Source organism: Peromyscus maniculatus, chromosome 22, assembly GCF_049852395.1.
Source record: "Peromyscus maniculatus bairdii isolate BWxNUB_F1_BW_parent chromosome 22, HU_Pman_BW_mat_3.1, whole genome shotgun sequence".
NCBI lineage: Eukaryota > Metazoa > Chordata > Mammalia > Rodentia > Cricetidae > Peromyscus > Peromyscus maniculatus.
Window position 1 is genome coordinate 24959629 of NC_134873.1, and position 14597 is coordinate 24974225.

Sequence of the window (14597 nt, forward strand, 5' to 3'; positions counted from 1 at the left end):
AAAATAATTGTTCTAAGAAAGTTTTCCTTGTTATCTGGCTTACTAATTTAACCTGTGTGTGTGTGTGTGTGTGTGTGTGTGTGTGTGTGTGTGTGTGTGTGTGTGATGACATATATAGGCAAATGCTCCACCACTGAGCTATATTGCAAGCCCACCATCCTAAATTCTTAATTATTAATGTGGCAACCCTATTCTTACTGTCCTTTCAAAACTACATTCTCTGCTCTAAATATCCAACACTCTGGTTCCTGCAGGAGACAGAACGATTAAATTAACCAGAAACCAGTTCATCAAGCTAAAACTAGAGCTTTCTCATTCAGATGAAAACTCCCAGTGAGGGTACTTAAAGCCACCCTGTGCTTATAAAACTCAGCGTTTGCCACACTGTAATTGCCTTTATGGACCTCTCCCCGCTCCCATCCCTGTTGCATATTCTCAGATAAACCAAGAGCAGCGGGGAATCCAAGCGTCCTCATTTCCAACTAATTCTAGAAGAGATGTCTCCAATCCCCCACCCGCTTACTCTGAGAACTGCCCTAGCTGTATTCCAATGAACCAATGAAAAGGGTCAGACGACACCAGGAGTATGGCTTCCCAGACAGCAAAAGAAGCAGAAACAACGTATTTGGACTGGGACATTCTTTGCACTGGACAGTAACAAGGACTTGTAGAGGAGAGGCGCATAGCCAGAGAACACACACTGTAGAGTGTGCAAAGGCTACAGCTACTCTAAGTGTCGGGATCATTCACAGATGCTGCGCTCCAGGAAAAGGAAAGGCATGGACTCATTTCTGTCTTAGTGACACAGGGGGCAAGTGTATGGTTTAGAGTCAGTGAGGCCAGAGATGACAGTAACCTGAAGTAGGAAAACAGCAACAGAGTAGGGTAAGTGTGGGTGGAATTCTGGGGATAGTCTACGGGTAGAGCTAGCCCAACCTGAAAACGCAGGAGAAAGAAATGGGTTAGAAGGCTAACGTCCTTGTTTGGCTCAGGACTGGTACTTACTAAAGTAGGGAGAAGAGCCAAGGGCAAAGGCTGGTGCAAGGTCCTCTCCTTCATTATGCAATACAAATTAAACCTACCTTCTCAGACCACCATAGGTTCTCAGAACAGAGAAAGTCAGCCCCAAGAGAATTTTCTTCAGGCATGAGAAAAAGCTGTGATTTCAAAGCAATGCTTTTATCGTAAAACAAGCATTTCAACAATGTGTTATAGGCACCAAGCAGATACAGTGTTCTGACAAAAAGATAACATGTTGGTATTTTCAGTTTGTTTATTTTATATTACTTCTAAGGAAGAACACAGTTCCCCTCTCCATAAAAGCCCCTTCCAATCAATAACGTGTTTAGCTTCAACTTTAAGGGGGTTTTTAAATTAACACAGGATTCTCCAGTTCGTTTGTCCCAGAGAAGTCCCACAGAGCGACTTTCTAAATATTGCTTTTGTCTGGGCCAAATCAACTTGCCATGCCAGAAATACATTACCACGAGGCTGCATTATGAGACAGCACCATCATAACAAAACAGTGCACAGCAGAGCGGGTTTTTATTAATAACAGCAGAATGTAATTTCGTTGGTTTTAATTTACCATTTTCACATTTTACTATGACATTATCCAGATATAAACTGTTATGATGAGAAGCCATTCACTAGGGACCAAAGAAAGTTACAACTCTGCTTTGTAGAAAAAAGACTTTGCATATATCAGTGAAGGACACACTAATAAAGATTGGTCTGGAATTCCTCTCTTTATGACGATTGACTTATCAGCAATAGTTCTTGCAGCACAGTTGGAAATTAAATAATTGCCAGAAACTGTAGATATTTGACTTGGCAAAAAACCCTAGGTTTATCTGATTTATTTTTGTTAGAATTGGGCCCTGTGGATATTTAGAAATGTTTCATGAAAGAACAGTAGAATATAAATGAAACAAGCAAAAATCCTCTTTCAAAGGCTGCCTTTAACTCCATCCTCACTGTTGTGATAACACAAATAAACCAAAGACAAACCTTCGGTGATGGTGTTGGGTGAAAACAGTACTCTAAATTAAAACATTATGGGTTACCGACATCTGGCTATTTTCTCCCTCTTCATAATCATTCTCATCCATGAGCTGTGTGCTATTTGTCAGCGGGCACTACAGAATGACACAGAGTCTCAGAACACATGTCTGGTATACAAAGCTACAAAACAGGAAGGGCTGTTCACCCTGGTAGGCAGGCTCTCCTGACCCCTGCTTGCACTCTGAGACAAGGCCACCCATTGTCTGGGGAGAAAAGGAGACAAGCACCGCGCTACGATCTTGGCTTGCTTTAGTTAGGATGAAAGCTTATAGTCTTGAACTTTGAAATCTTGTGCTCTAAAGTAGACATTGGGAACTATGATGTGCTAAGCACTGGGGGATATTCAAAGAAGTGAAGATTCTTGGAAATCTATGGTTTTATTTGAAAAGAGAAAAATCTTGTAGACATTCATCAGTAATATGGCTAAGTTTGGAAAACAGTTATAATCTCTATGAAACATGTAGCTCATAGTTAGGTATTCTATAATGACTTCTCCCAGGTAGTGTTTAATTTTTAATGTTATTTTTCTAGGATTTATGTATATTTTATGGGTTCATGTAAGTGCCCACATGAATGTATGTAAGTCGTATGCATATCTGGTGCTGTAGAGACAGAAGAGGGAGCTATGGTTGGTTTTAAGCTGTCCTATGGGTGCTGGGAACTGAACTCAGATCTCTGCAAAAGCATCAAAGGCACTTAACCACTCCATTACTGACAAAAGGATTTGGACATGAGAGTTGCTTTAGGAAACTGAATCTAACTGCTCACAATGCACAGGTCTACATTATGTCACATCTTCCACTGTATTCTGGGAAATTTAGGAACTGTATCAAATGCTGGGCAGTGGTGGTGCACACCTTTAATCCCAGCACTCGGGAGGCAGAGGCAGGCAGATCTCTGTGAGTTCGAGGCCAGCTTGGTCTACAGAGCAAGTTCTAGGACAGGCAAGGCAAACAGAAAAATCTTGTCTCAAAAAAAAAAAAAGAAAGAAAGAAAGAAAAAAAGAAACAAACAAAGAAAAGAAAGAAAAAAAGAACTGTATTAATATATTAATATTCTATGAAACATGAGATTTTAAAAAGTCATATCCAATAATAAGGATATGACAACATATTTGATGAGAATTTAAGGTATTGGGCTAAGATTGCAGGATACTGCCTCTGCCACTCATGAATCTTTATTCTCCTGTTCCAGATCATTATGTTGCACCAAGAAAAATAATCCAAGCAGGAGTCACAAAGAGCCAAGAAAGTCAAAAGGGGCAATATGTAATCTTCCTGGAAGGCACTGGTAATTACAGTGGAGGTAATAACAGACCTACAATTTCAGGGATGAGTAGATTATATCAAATATTTCCAGGAAAGCAAAAGTTTCCTGGAAATTGAAAAATGGTGACAAGGAGAGGAAATCAGTTGAAGGAAGAAAAATGCAAAGTCATAAGTGCTCACTGTGGATTATTCAGAAATGGTAGTAAGTCTGGTATCTTTAAAACCTAAGTAAGAAAAAGAGGCAGCAGGAAGTTTAGGTCATGTTAGCTAAGGAAATTCTGGGTAATAAAAGATACGATGTCTTTTTAAACAGGGGAGCTGCGAGGGCAAATTTGAAAGGTTGTTCTGGTGTGTATGTGGAAGTAAGGCACTGGGAAAGAAACATTAGAGGCGGGGAGAGAAAGAGGGTTCTTAGCCTGCTCTGTAAAGTCTCACAGTATAGATGTACTTAGTATGTTGAGCAAAGCCAAAAGAAAGAAATATGGAAATAGGGAATATATTTTAGTGAACCCTGCAAAGGTGGATTGTGACTGGAGATACCAATATAAAACTATGGCGTTGAATGCTACAGACTAATAAGCACATAATGAGATGCAGGAATCATAGGATGACCTATCGGTGTGTGTGTATGTGTGTGTGTGTGTGTGTGTGTGTGTGTGTGTGTGTGTGTATGAGAGAGAGAGAGAGAGAGAGAGAGAGAGAGAGAGAGAGAATGTGTTCTATCCAATGAAAGGGCTTACAAACAATAACCTATGGAACTGATAAACACATGTAGCACCTACACATACTTCAGGAGAAAAAGCTGATTTCTGGGATGAAGGAGAGAATGTACAAGATAATTCTAGGGATTTTATTATTCTAGAAAGCAACAAAATACTAAAATAAATAAGGGGTACTTTCAAAAGCACACTGAGACAGACACAAAAGAGCTTTCTATTGGCTAAATATGAGGTAAACGTGAGAATCAAAACAAAACAATGACAACAATAAATTGCACCCACTGAATAAAATTAATATCTATGAGTCCGTACTCATAGTGTAGAAGAAGAAAAAAGCACTTTATTAAAGTGATAGCTAGTTAACATAGAAGGCATAATGAAGCTGAGGAATCACCAATGGAAACTATAAGCAAAGATAAAAGATTGATTGAAAAGAGTATCAGTTTCCCGAACGGCTCAGACAGGGACAACTGGTGACCTTATAAGGAAAGACACAATCTCAACAAAGTTACCAAACTAATAATATGGGTACAACAATGATATCATGATCTCCTGAATAAGATGAATTGAGCCCTCCCCCATCCACCCATCAATGTCTGAGACAGGAGAAAGAGCTGGCCCTGTTGTCACAAGAACGGGAGAGCCATCCCTGACCCCCACCAGCTGCAACACTTGGGAAAGCAGCACACGAGAGCCAACCCAGTTAGCACAGGTGTGGGTGAGCCAGTCCTGAAGCTGTAAACATGGGCGAGCTGTCCCGATTTCTCATCTGGCAGATCAACCCTACAGCTACCCAGGTCTAGACCCAGGGTTATGAGTTGGCCTACCCCAATGTCCACCCCATCTATGACTTGCTGAAGCACATGAAGGAATCTAACCCACAAACCCAAAACTGCTAGGATACCCAGGAAGAGTCCTAGTGAGGACCCAGCATTGATAGTATGGTGGAAACCAAAGGCCTCAAACCAGACCAGTGACTCTTTGCAAGGAACACTTACACGTAAAGACATATGGACAAAGGGGTTTACCGCATGACTCACTGTGTCTCACTGCAACTTCCACGACGAGATTTTATATTTTTACCTTTTTTTAATTTTTCCTTTTTTCTCTTAAATTTTGTTTTATTGAGGGGGGAGATGCAGGAGTGGAGGACAGGTGTGAAGAGATAGGGAAATGAATGGGATGAAGATAGATGATGAAAAAGACACATAGGATAATTTTTTTAAAAAATATGGCAAAAAAAGGTGAATTAAGGATATAATTTAAGGTTATAATTAGGACATTCACTGCCCTAAGCTAAAGGGCAGTGAATGTCCTAATTATATCCTTAAATTATAGAAACATTTGTCTCATGAGAGTCAAAAATCCAAGGACAAAAACAGTTTTAAACTGTAGAAGAACTATATCAGAAACAGAAGACTGACAAAAGCATGTGAAAACTAAATGTAACTTCTAATATATATTGGATACTGAACTAAGATAATAACATAAAAAAATTTTGTTGAGACAGCTACCAAAATGAATGTAAAGCACATTTTGGATTACAATATCTTATTAATGGTAAGTTTCCTGTTTGTGGTGGCTACTATGTGCTTAAGTAGAAAACGCTCTAGCTGATTAAACACCGACATATTTAAGAGAGAAGGAACACAGCAATTCCAACTTATTTAATGATCAGAAAAAAGGATGTCTATCAGTCCATAAATCTGCCTACCTATACATCTATCTCTCCAGCATTAGTTTGAGAGATTCAGTAGGATAAAACTATAAACAATAGAGGAATATATGTTAAAAGTTTCCAAGAGTTCTGTAAGTTTCAAATTACCCCAGAAATCAAGTGTGCTGTGCACTTATGGAATTTCATGTTCCCAAGAGCTCATAGTCATGCAAAGAGAAAGACACTCAAACAAATACCTAAGAAATAATATGTCAATAGAGTTTTACTCTCGGCACAATGGCCAGGCAAAATAACATGCTCCTGAACTCTACACCTGCTGCAGAAGTCTGTGTGGATGCTCCTGAACTCTGCACCTGCTGCAGAAGTCTGTGTGGATGCTCCTGCACTCTGCACCTGCTGCAGAAGTCTGTGTGGATGCTCCTGCACTCTGCACCTGCTGCAGAAGTCTGTGTGGATGCTCCTGCACTCTGCACCTGCTGCAGAAGTCTGTGTGGATGCTCCTGCACTCTGCACCTGCTGCAGAAGTCTGTGTGGATGCTCCTGCACTCTGCACCTGCTGCAGAAGTCTGTGTGGATGCTCCTGAACTCTGCACCTGCTGCAGAAGTCTGTGTTGATGCTCCTGCACTCTGCACCTGCTGCAGAAGTCTGTGTTGATGCTCCTGAACTCTGCACCTGCTGCAGAAGTCTGTGTGGATGCTCCTGAACTCTGCACCTGCTGCAGAAGTCTGTGTGGATGCTCCTGAACTCTGCACCTGCTGCAGAAGTCTGTGTGGATGCTCCTGAACTCTGCACCTGCTGCAGAAGTCTGTGTGGATGCTCCTGAACTCTGCACCTGCTGCAGAAGTCTGTGTGGATGCTCCTGAACTCTGCACCTGCTGCAGAAGTCTGTGTTGATGTGATGGGGGCGGGGAAAAATAAACAATGAAGGGGAAATGAAGGACCCAAGAGTTGCTGGGAAAGTTACATCAGGAGATCTGAGGGACCCAGTGCCTAGAGGGCTCACAGAGCTGAAAGCTGCTCCACCTGGCCCTCCTGTTCCTGCCCAAGGCTCCCCATGATAATACAGAAAGATCAAAGAGGTCTTGTGGGGCCCCAAAATAAATCCAGTTGGGGTCATATCAATTTTAAGATACCTTATGTCATGAAGTCTACTCATGCTTAAGTTTCTTTAGAACATTCTGCTCTTCAGAGAACACTAGTCAATTACTGAGAATATTTTTGGCTGGTTATAAAAATTCTAATAGTCAAGTAATTAATCTAAGACTAAAGATTAAGAGTTTCAGGTCTAGAAAGTCGTTCCTCAAATCTTTATCTGCTCTCTGACAGACTTTCAAATAAGAAGCACCTTTTTTTTAAGATGGGGTCTCTCTAGGTACCCCAGGCTAGGACTATAGGTATGCACCAACATGCCCAGTTTTCTCTTATTCTTTTGTTACTTTGGGAAATAATTACTTGAAACAGTGTACCATGGGCAGTTGGGCATGCAGAGATGGAGAACAAACAGAATCTAGTCTCCAAATTTGAAAATTAGTGAGTAAAAAGAATCAGGACAAATTATTCTAGCCAGGCAAGTGTGGTGTTTAGTACCATACCCAGGATGCCATGAAAGGGACCCCATATAACACTGGGTATGCAGTGGGAGTATGAGGCTAGGTTCAAGAGATATTACATAAACCAGACCAAAGGATGCTATTAAATTTCAAGGAGAAAGACTCAAGAGTCGAGAATTAATTCTAGGACTGTACCACCTACAGAAACCAAACTCTGAGGGAGGCAGTGGTACTTTGTATTTCACAGGGGAGGAGGTAGTAGGTATCCAAAGGTATTAACTGGAAAAGAGCGGGAAGCTGTCTATAGCAAAGCCAAAACTTTCAAAACTAAACCATGTCACTAAAGCTACATTGCCCATTAGCAACATCAAAGTACAGAACCCAAGCAGGCGCAGATTCGGGACTCTAACCTGACATGTGCTGTCGTCAGGGGCATTCGTCACTGACGGACACTCTGTAGTTATGTCGGTGGGTAGGAGGTGACCTCAGGAGTAAGCTGCTCACTCCTCAAATAGCAAACACACGTATTTTCTCACCATGGAGGGGGCTGTTGCCAGGAAATCACACAGACCCCAAATAAAAAACAAGCCAAAGAAAAACAAAGAGACGATATTCCCTGTCTTTTGTCCATGGGGCACCGGAGTTCAGGGCACGGCCCTCTGTAGGTGGCCTTGGGATCCAGAGGGAAACCTATCCACAGCCCCTGAAATATATTTATGCTGGTGAGTGGGGAGGCAGGGGTCCTGGGAAGAGGCCAGGTATTGATGCTTGTTCTAAGTATCACTGGATTTTCCCCTCCCCTTGTCTCCTTTTCCCTCTGCAGTAAGTATCATTATCATCCCTCCTTTTATAAAGGAGGAAATGGGGGGGGGGGTTAGAGCAAGCAAGCTACAGAGATGCATTGCAAAGAACACTGTTACTCTCAGAGCCCAAGCTATAATGCTGCTTCATTCTTTAGCAACATATCACTCGAGGAGGTGAGCACATCACCTGGGATGTCACCGTGCCTAGAAGTGAAGGCCACCACCACACAGAAAATAACTATCGACAGAGAAGGCACAGCGGGATGAACCCTGTGCATGTGCTGATGATTCAAATTCTCTGCTTCTTTCTGTGGAAGCTATCTAATATAGAAAATGCCTTGCTTTCCAACATTCCTTCTTAGATCATCAGTCGCCCTCATGAGCCAGTAAAGTATGAAACAGTCCTCCCTACGTTGTTCTACTGAAAGCCTGGCACAGATGGCAGATGCATCAGGGTGTCACATAGAATGCGTCTACATACAGACCAGCTTCTGGGACGCACGTCTTTCTGTCTATATCTACTATAATTCCAGGTGTAACTGCTGCTGCGCCATGTGTATACACATAAGCTCCACTTAGCCCTTGCACCAACTGGCCAGCATGAGCAGGAAATCACCCCCTCCCTGGATGAGGCATACAGCAAGTTGATTAATGATGTGAGACAGAGTTGGCTGAGCAGAGGAGTTCTTCACATGCCTTCTTGAAGAGAGCTAGAGCTGGCATGAGGAAAGAAAGGTGTGCTTTGTAAGTAGGAGGTGGCAGGCAGCACTGGCTAATTAGGTTTTGGTTAAGGTTGGTGGGTGTTGAACATTCCTGCTAATGGCTGTTACTAATGGGAAAAATGGGATCATTTGTTAATTTTACTTAAGAGTGGGTGTTGAAGGCAGGGTGGAAGGAAAAAAAAGGTGAATATGGACCGTTTGGGCTAAACTGGATGAAAAGTGGAAAAAATAAGTCACGATTTCTGAAAAAAAAAGAACAAGATACCAATTTCACATTTGGGACCAGGCTATCTTGCCTTTATGAAAATGTTATCACCATCTTCTATTTAGCCAGGCAGATTTTCAAGCCCTTTGGCTGTCTTCCAATTGACCTTTCTCCCCCTATCCAATTTATAGATATGCTTTACATACTGCTTGTCTTGAAGTTATGTGTTGCTAAGAATGTCTGGGCTGGGAGTGTAGGTCATTGATAGAATGTTTAGTGATCAGATCTGGGACCGATTCTGCCACTGAGAAAAAAAAATTGTGGACTTCCTATATACTTTTACTTCCATGACTACATTCAGACATTGCAACAAAGCTATTGGGGTGTTGGTGTGTGCTTGTGTGTGTGTGTGTATGAGAGGGGGGGAGTTTGATTTTGATTCCTATTTTACAAGTGAGAAGATTATGAATACTGCTTTTTTGAAAATTTTATGTTTTATGGCACATCTTTACATTTGAGATCCCCTTTGGTAGAATTTTTTTTAATTCTTTACTAAATTACCAGTGTTTTACACTAAAAAATTTTCTTTCCTAGTCCATGAAAGACATTCCATCTCAGTTTTTGTAGACAGAGTTATTTGGCCCTCTGAATCCATGGTAACCCCTGAATGTATGGATACCCAATATGGACTGGATCAGGAACTGTGAACTTCAAAGACAACTTATTCTTCATGAGGGATCTCTGAAGAGCACTCTTCTCTCTGCACAGGATTCTTAGGACTTGTATTTCACAGCCTTGGCCTATACATACATAATGCTGATGTTACCATGACTTAAGAAGAGCTTGGTATAGACACTGGCCTTCAGTCAAAGTTTTTGACAAGGAATTTCCACTTCACTTCAGCTTTTGGCAAGAATATTCTAAGAGTGTGTTGAAGTAGGGACCCCATGATGGGTGGCTCTTTAATCTTACCGTGAGATTTGGAGAGACGCAGCATTCTTGGGTTAAAACTCCTACTTGGAAACTGCAAATATGTCTGATCCAGTTCTTAAGTCTTTCTAACTAACTGCACTGGACTTCAGATGACCTACTGTGATAGTAGATGTAGAAGACAAGGCAATTGGAGATGAGGAAGGATGGTTAAAATGCCAACTATTATAAATATTAGAGGCCCAAAAGACAGAAATAGAATCCTGATTCCACCAATTGTCACTTTGGAACTTCAGGCAAGTTGTGTCACTTTATACCACTTACAGTTTTAAAAAAAAAAAAAAAAAAAAAAAAAAAGGAAAACAGTGTGAACTATGCATGTCTTCAAATGCTTGTTCTCTTTGTCTATGCTTTCTCAGCCATGAATATTTCAATCCAAACTCAGGGTAACAATAACCCCAGAGATTAAATCACTTAAATACTTGCTGTGACCCCCTAAGGTCTTGGAGGAATCCTGTTACTTTGCTCCCTAAAATCCTGACCCAACTAGGCATAAAAGCGCCAGCTTTATAGACACAAAGAAACAAGACCCCTGGGTTAGCCAGAGAGGTATAGCAGTTTAAAAAAAACTCAAAACCATTAGACTTAAAAAGGTATAATGATGACATAGGTAAACTGGGCATGGGGGTATGGGCCTATTATCCTGTATGTGGAAGGAGAAGAGAGAAAAATTGGAAAACTGAGGCTAACCTGGTCATATAGTGAGACCTGGTCTCAAAACCAGAGTGTGGGCTTTCAGATATTCTTGGAAAGCAACCATGAGAGGTACCTCTATTTATACAGAAAACAACTAATATGAATGTATCCATTTCATTTTTATATTTAATTTTAGAAATGCTCAACAACTATCTTTGTAATATAAATCCCTTTAGGTTTAGAGGAGCACCCAGGTCTGTTCAATTCCAGTCTAGACAAGAATGACCTCAGAGGAGACAGGAGAACTATACTAATCGTCCAAAGACATCCAAACAAAAGAACCTAAAGGACTTAAGCAAGTGCTCCAAAACTTCTGTGCATATTAACTATCTTAGGCCACCATCTTATTAAAAATCGGGACATGTCTTCAAATCAAATGCCCAGAATTGCCTGTATTTGCTGAATGGATGATGATCATCACTGATTGCAACCCTGAGCATTATTCAAGTAACCCCATGCTTTGAAAGTTTAACAAGGCAACATCAATGAAGAAGTATGTGGTCACACCTTGTAACAGCATCAGCAACACCACAGCCAGGATACTGACACTGATGGGATCAAGATACCAAAACAGATCTTCTATGTCATTCTCTTAGAACTACATCCACTTGTCCTGACTAACTTGTTAACTCTGGCAATTACAATTCTGCTCTCCATTTCTACTATTTGTCTTTTTAAGAATAGTACACAAATGTAACACATAGTCTATTACTTTTGAAGATTTTTTTCTCTAGAAAATTGTCTATGTGACTGGCTGTATTGATAGTTTTCTCTTTTAATTGTTAACTAGTATTCCATGTGTGGATGTGTCATAATTAAATTATTAATTAGCCTGTACAAATCTCATTTCATAGGATTGCCAGGTAATCTGATGCCTTCTCAAGTATGACAATGACTAATCTCTGGATAAAGTGCTTACAAAGGTGAACAAGAAAAAGAAATACAGTTAACGGTGGTGGAAGAGGCAGATACAGGAGGACCGTGAGTCTGAGACCAGCCTGGACTACATATTTAGGGGCTAGAGAGATGAATCAGTGGTTAAAATCACTTCTTCTCTTCGAGAGGACCCAAGTTTGATTCCCAGTGCCCATGAGAGACAGACAGCTCACAACCACCTATAACTCAAGATACAGGGAGATCTGATACCTCTGACCTCCTAGGTCATATGTGTGTGCACGTGCAAACACACACACACACACACACACACACACACACACACACACACACACACACACACACATGTTTTAAATAATAAAATTAAATCTTCCAAAAATAAATAAATACAGCAGTTCTCTTATTTCCCACCCTCTGTACTAGTACCACTTCTTGAAGCAAAGACAGTGACTTCTCCATTCCACTTGTACCACTACTGTTAACAGAGGCCTCTGTGCCTTTCTCATCACTGCTAAATGAATGACTTCCCTAGTAGATCAACGCATCCATGAGACAAACATTTAGTAAAGCGCCTGCTAGGAATTGCTCTGGAACATGAAATCACAACACAAGGCATTTCTCAAAAGCTACTTTCACTCCAGTGGGGACTGGAAATATGATCAATAAATAAAATCTTGTGAAACAGAGTCAGGTCAAAATAGCTATTGTGAACAAAAATAAAACAGGTAAGAGTTATAGAGCTAATGAAAGGAGGGTACCAACTTTAATGACAAAGACCTCTGGGAGATGCCATGGGTGCAGAAAGCCAGCTGGAGTGAGCAGTTGAGCTGTGCAGATGTATGAGGAACGTTAGCAGACAGAGCATTAAGTTTAACTGTCTTGACTTGAGACTACTCTTAGCTCATAGACCTAGGAACGGTAAGATAAAGAGAATGCTGTGGGAGATGAGATGAGATGAGAGCTATCATACAAAGAACATTGACTTTGCTTATGTGTATTTGGAGAAATAGAGTTTTGAGTATGATCACAGCTTTAAGTCATCATTTGTGGTGTTGTCTCAGGGTAGGAAAGAATGGATGTGAGATTGCAGAGACCTACTGAGGTCTATCCAAGTGAGAACTGATGAAATTGGTTCTCCGTAATATGCCAAGTTGAAGGCGCTCTAACTATCTGCTGGAATTACTAGCCATTGTGAGAACAGACTTCATGCTAAAGAAATTTTACTCTGGTTAAGCAAAGAAGCAAGGAAAACATTATTTGTACTGAAGAAACATTGGAGATGTCCCCTGAATTCAATAGTAGGAAATTCCTTATGTAAACTATTGTGTATTCAGTCTTTAATGTTATATAGTCATTAAAAGCTATGATTCCCAAAGCAAGTAACAATATGGAAGCTATACTTAGTATTATGCACAAAAAAATCAAAATACTGAATTTTGATTGTTATATAATTTTTTTGCAATACTTGACAGAAAAGATGTTAAACCAGATAAATGAATTCTAATAATTATATTAGTATAGGAAGTTCAAAGATTTTATGGCTCTAATTATTTTATCTTATGATATTTACTCACTTACTTTCCTTGCTTCTTTAATTTTTAAAAAATTGAGTCATTTTTATGACAATTTCATTCATGTTTATAATGTATTCTGGTTACTCTTTCTACTTGTATCTCCACCTGTGCTTCTAAAGCTAACTTCTATGGTCTCATCACCTCTAAGCCTGAGTTTCCCCATATCTCAAAGCACTTTAATGCAGCAGTGAAGGTTGTTGACATTTTTTATGTATTCTTGTATCTTCAGACTCAGTAAAACTAGTAGACTAGGGACATAAAAAATCTATTAAGGCAACAGAGCCACATCCCACAATATTTATTGCTACATATCTGAATAAAACAAGGTAGTTATGGTGAAAAAAGGAGCCCTTGAGTTCTTCCCTGGATAGTAATTTTTAGTTGACTCAATCTTTGTTTTATACTTTTTGAAAAGCTGCAGACAAACCAATAGTCTACTAACATCTCCAAAAATTTCAAGTGATGACACTATTGTCCCAGAATATAAAACCTAGAGGAGGCATGGCCAGGTGGAAACTATGTTCCAGAAATCTTTCTGAACCATCCTGTTAATAAGAGCACTGGTAACACAATGGGTAGACCATCTTTGTAACCATGGCAAGAACTGAAAAGTATTGCTCCAAGGAAATAAAGAATGCAGATTTACAACTCTCCATGTTTCGTGGTTTTCTAACATTCCTTCCCAATCCCTTTATGGATATCCTTTAAAAATTATATACAACTGGAACTGGCCATGATAATTAAATCATTAAAACCTGTCAGAGGTGGTCTTCGAAGGCCACACAAAAATGCCATAATGATGTTTCAATTTGCCTTTATGAGCAAGGTCAAACTCCTAGAGAGAAGAATCCTAGCCAAATAAATTACTTACCTCCTATGCATATGTGTGCTTTTCCATGTTTAACAGCAAAGTTAAAAAGTAGACAAGAATAAAGGAAAATAAATAAAGAAATCTGAAAATAAGCATGAAAGGGCTGTTTAATGTCACCTTCAGAGCTTGAAACCAAACAACATAGCTATATATTTAGATCTCAATTCATAAAATAATTTTAAGTACTTATTAGAATCCTAATCTCAGCCATGCAGTGGTGGTACACACCTTTAATCCTAGTACTGAGGAGGCAAAGGCAGGTGGCTCTCTGAGTTCAAGGCCAGCCTAGTCTATAGAGTAAGTTCTAAGATGGCCAGGGCTACACAGAGAAGCCCTGTCTTGGGAAATAAGAACACTACTCTCTCACATGCTGTGTGATGTTGGAAATATGTAATTGCAAGGTTAGTTGGAGGAGTATAGAAAAATGAGACAAAGATGGTAGGTGCGGTTTAGAAAGTCCAATAAGAAATAACACTGATTTCAGCTCTCTTCTTTGTAACATCTTTATTCTGCAGTCAAATGCTCTATCACCGATATAGCCACAACACCTACTGTATTCTGT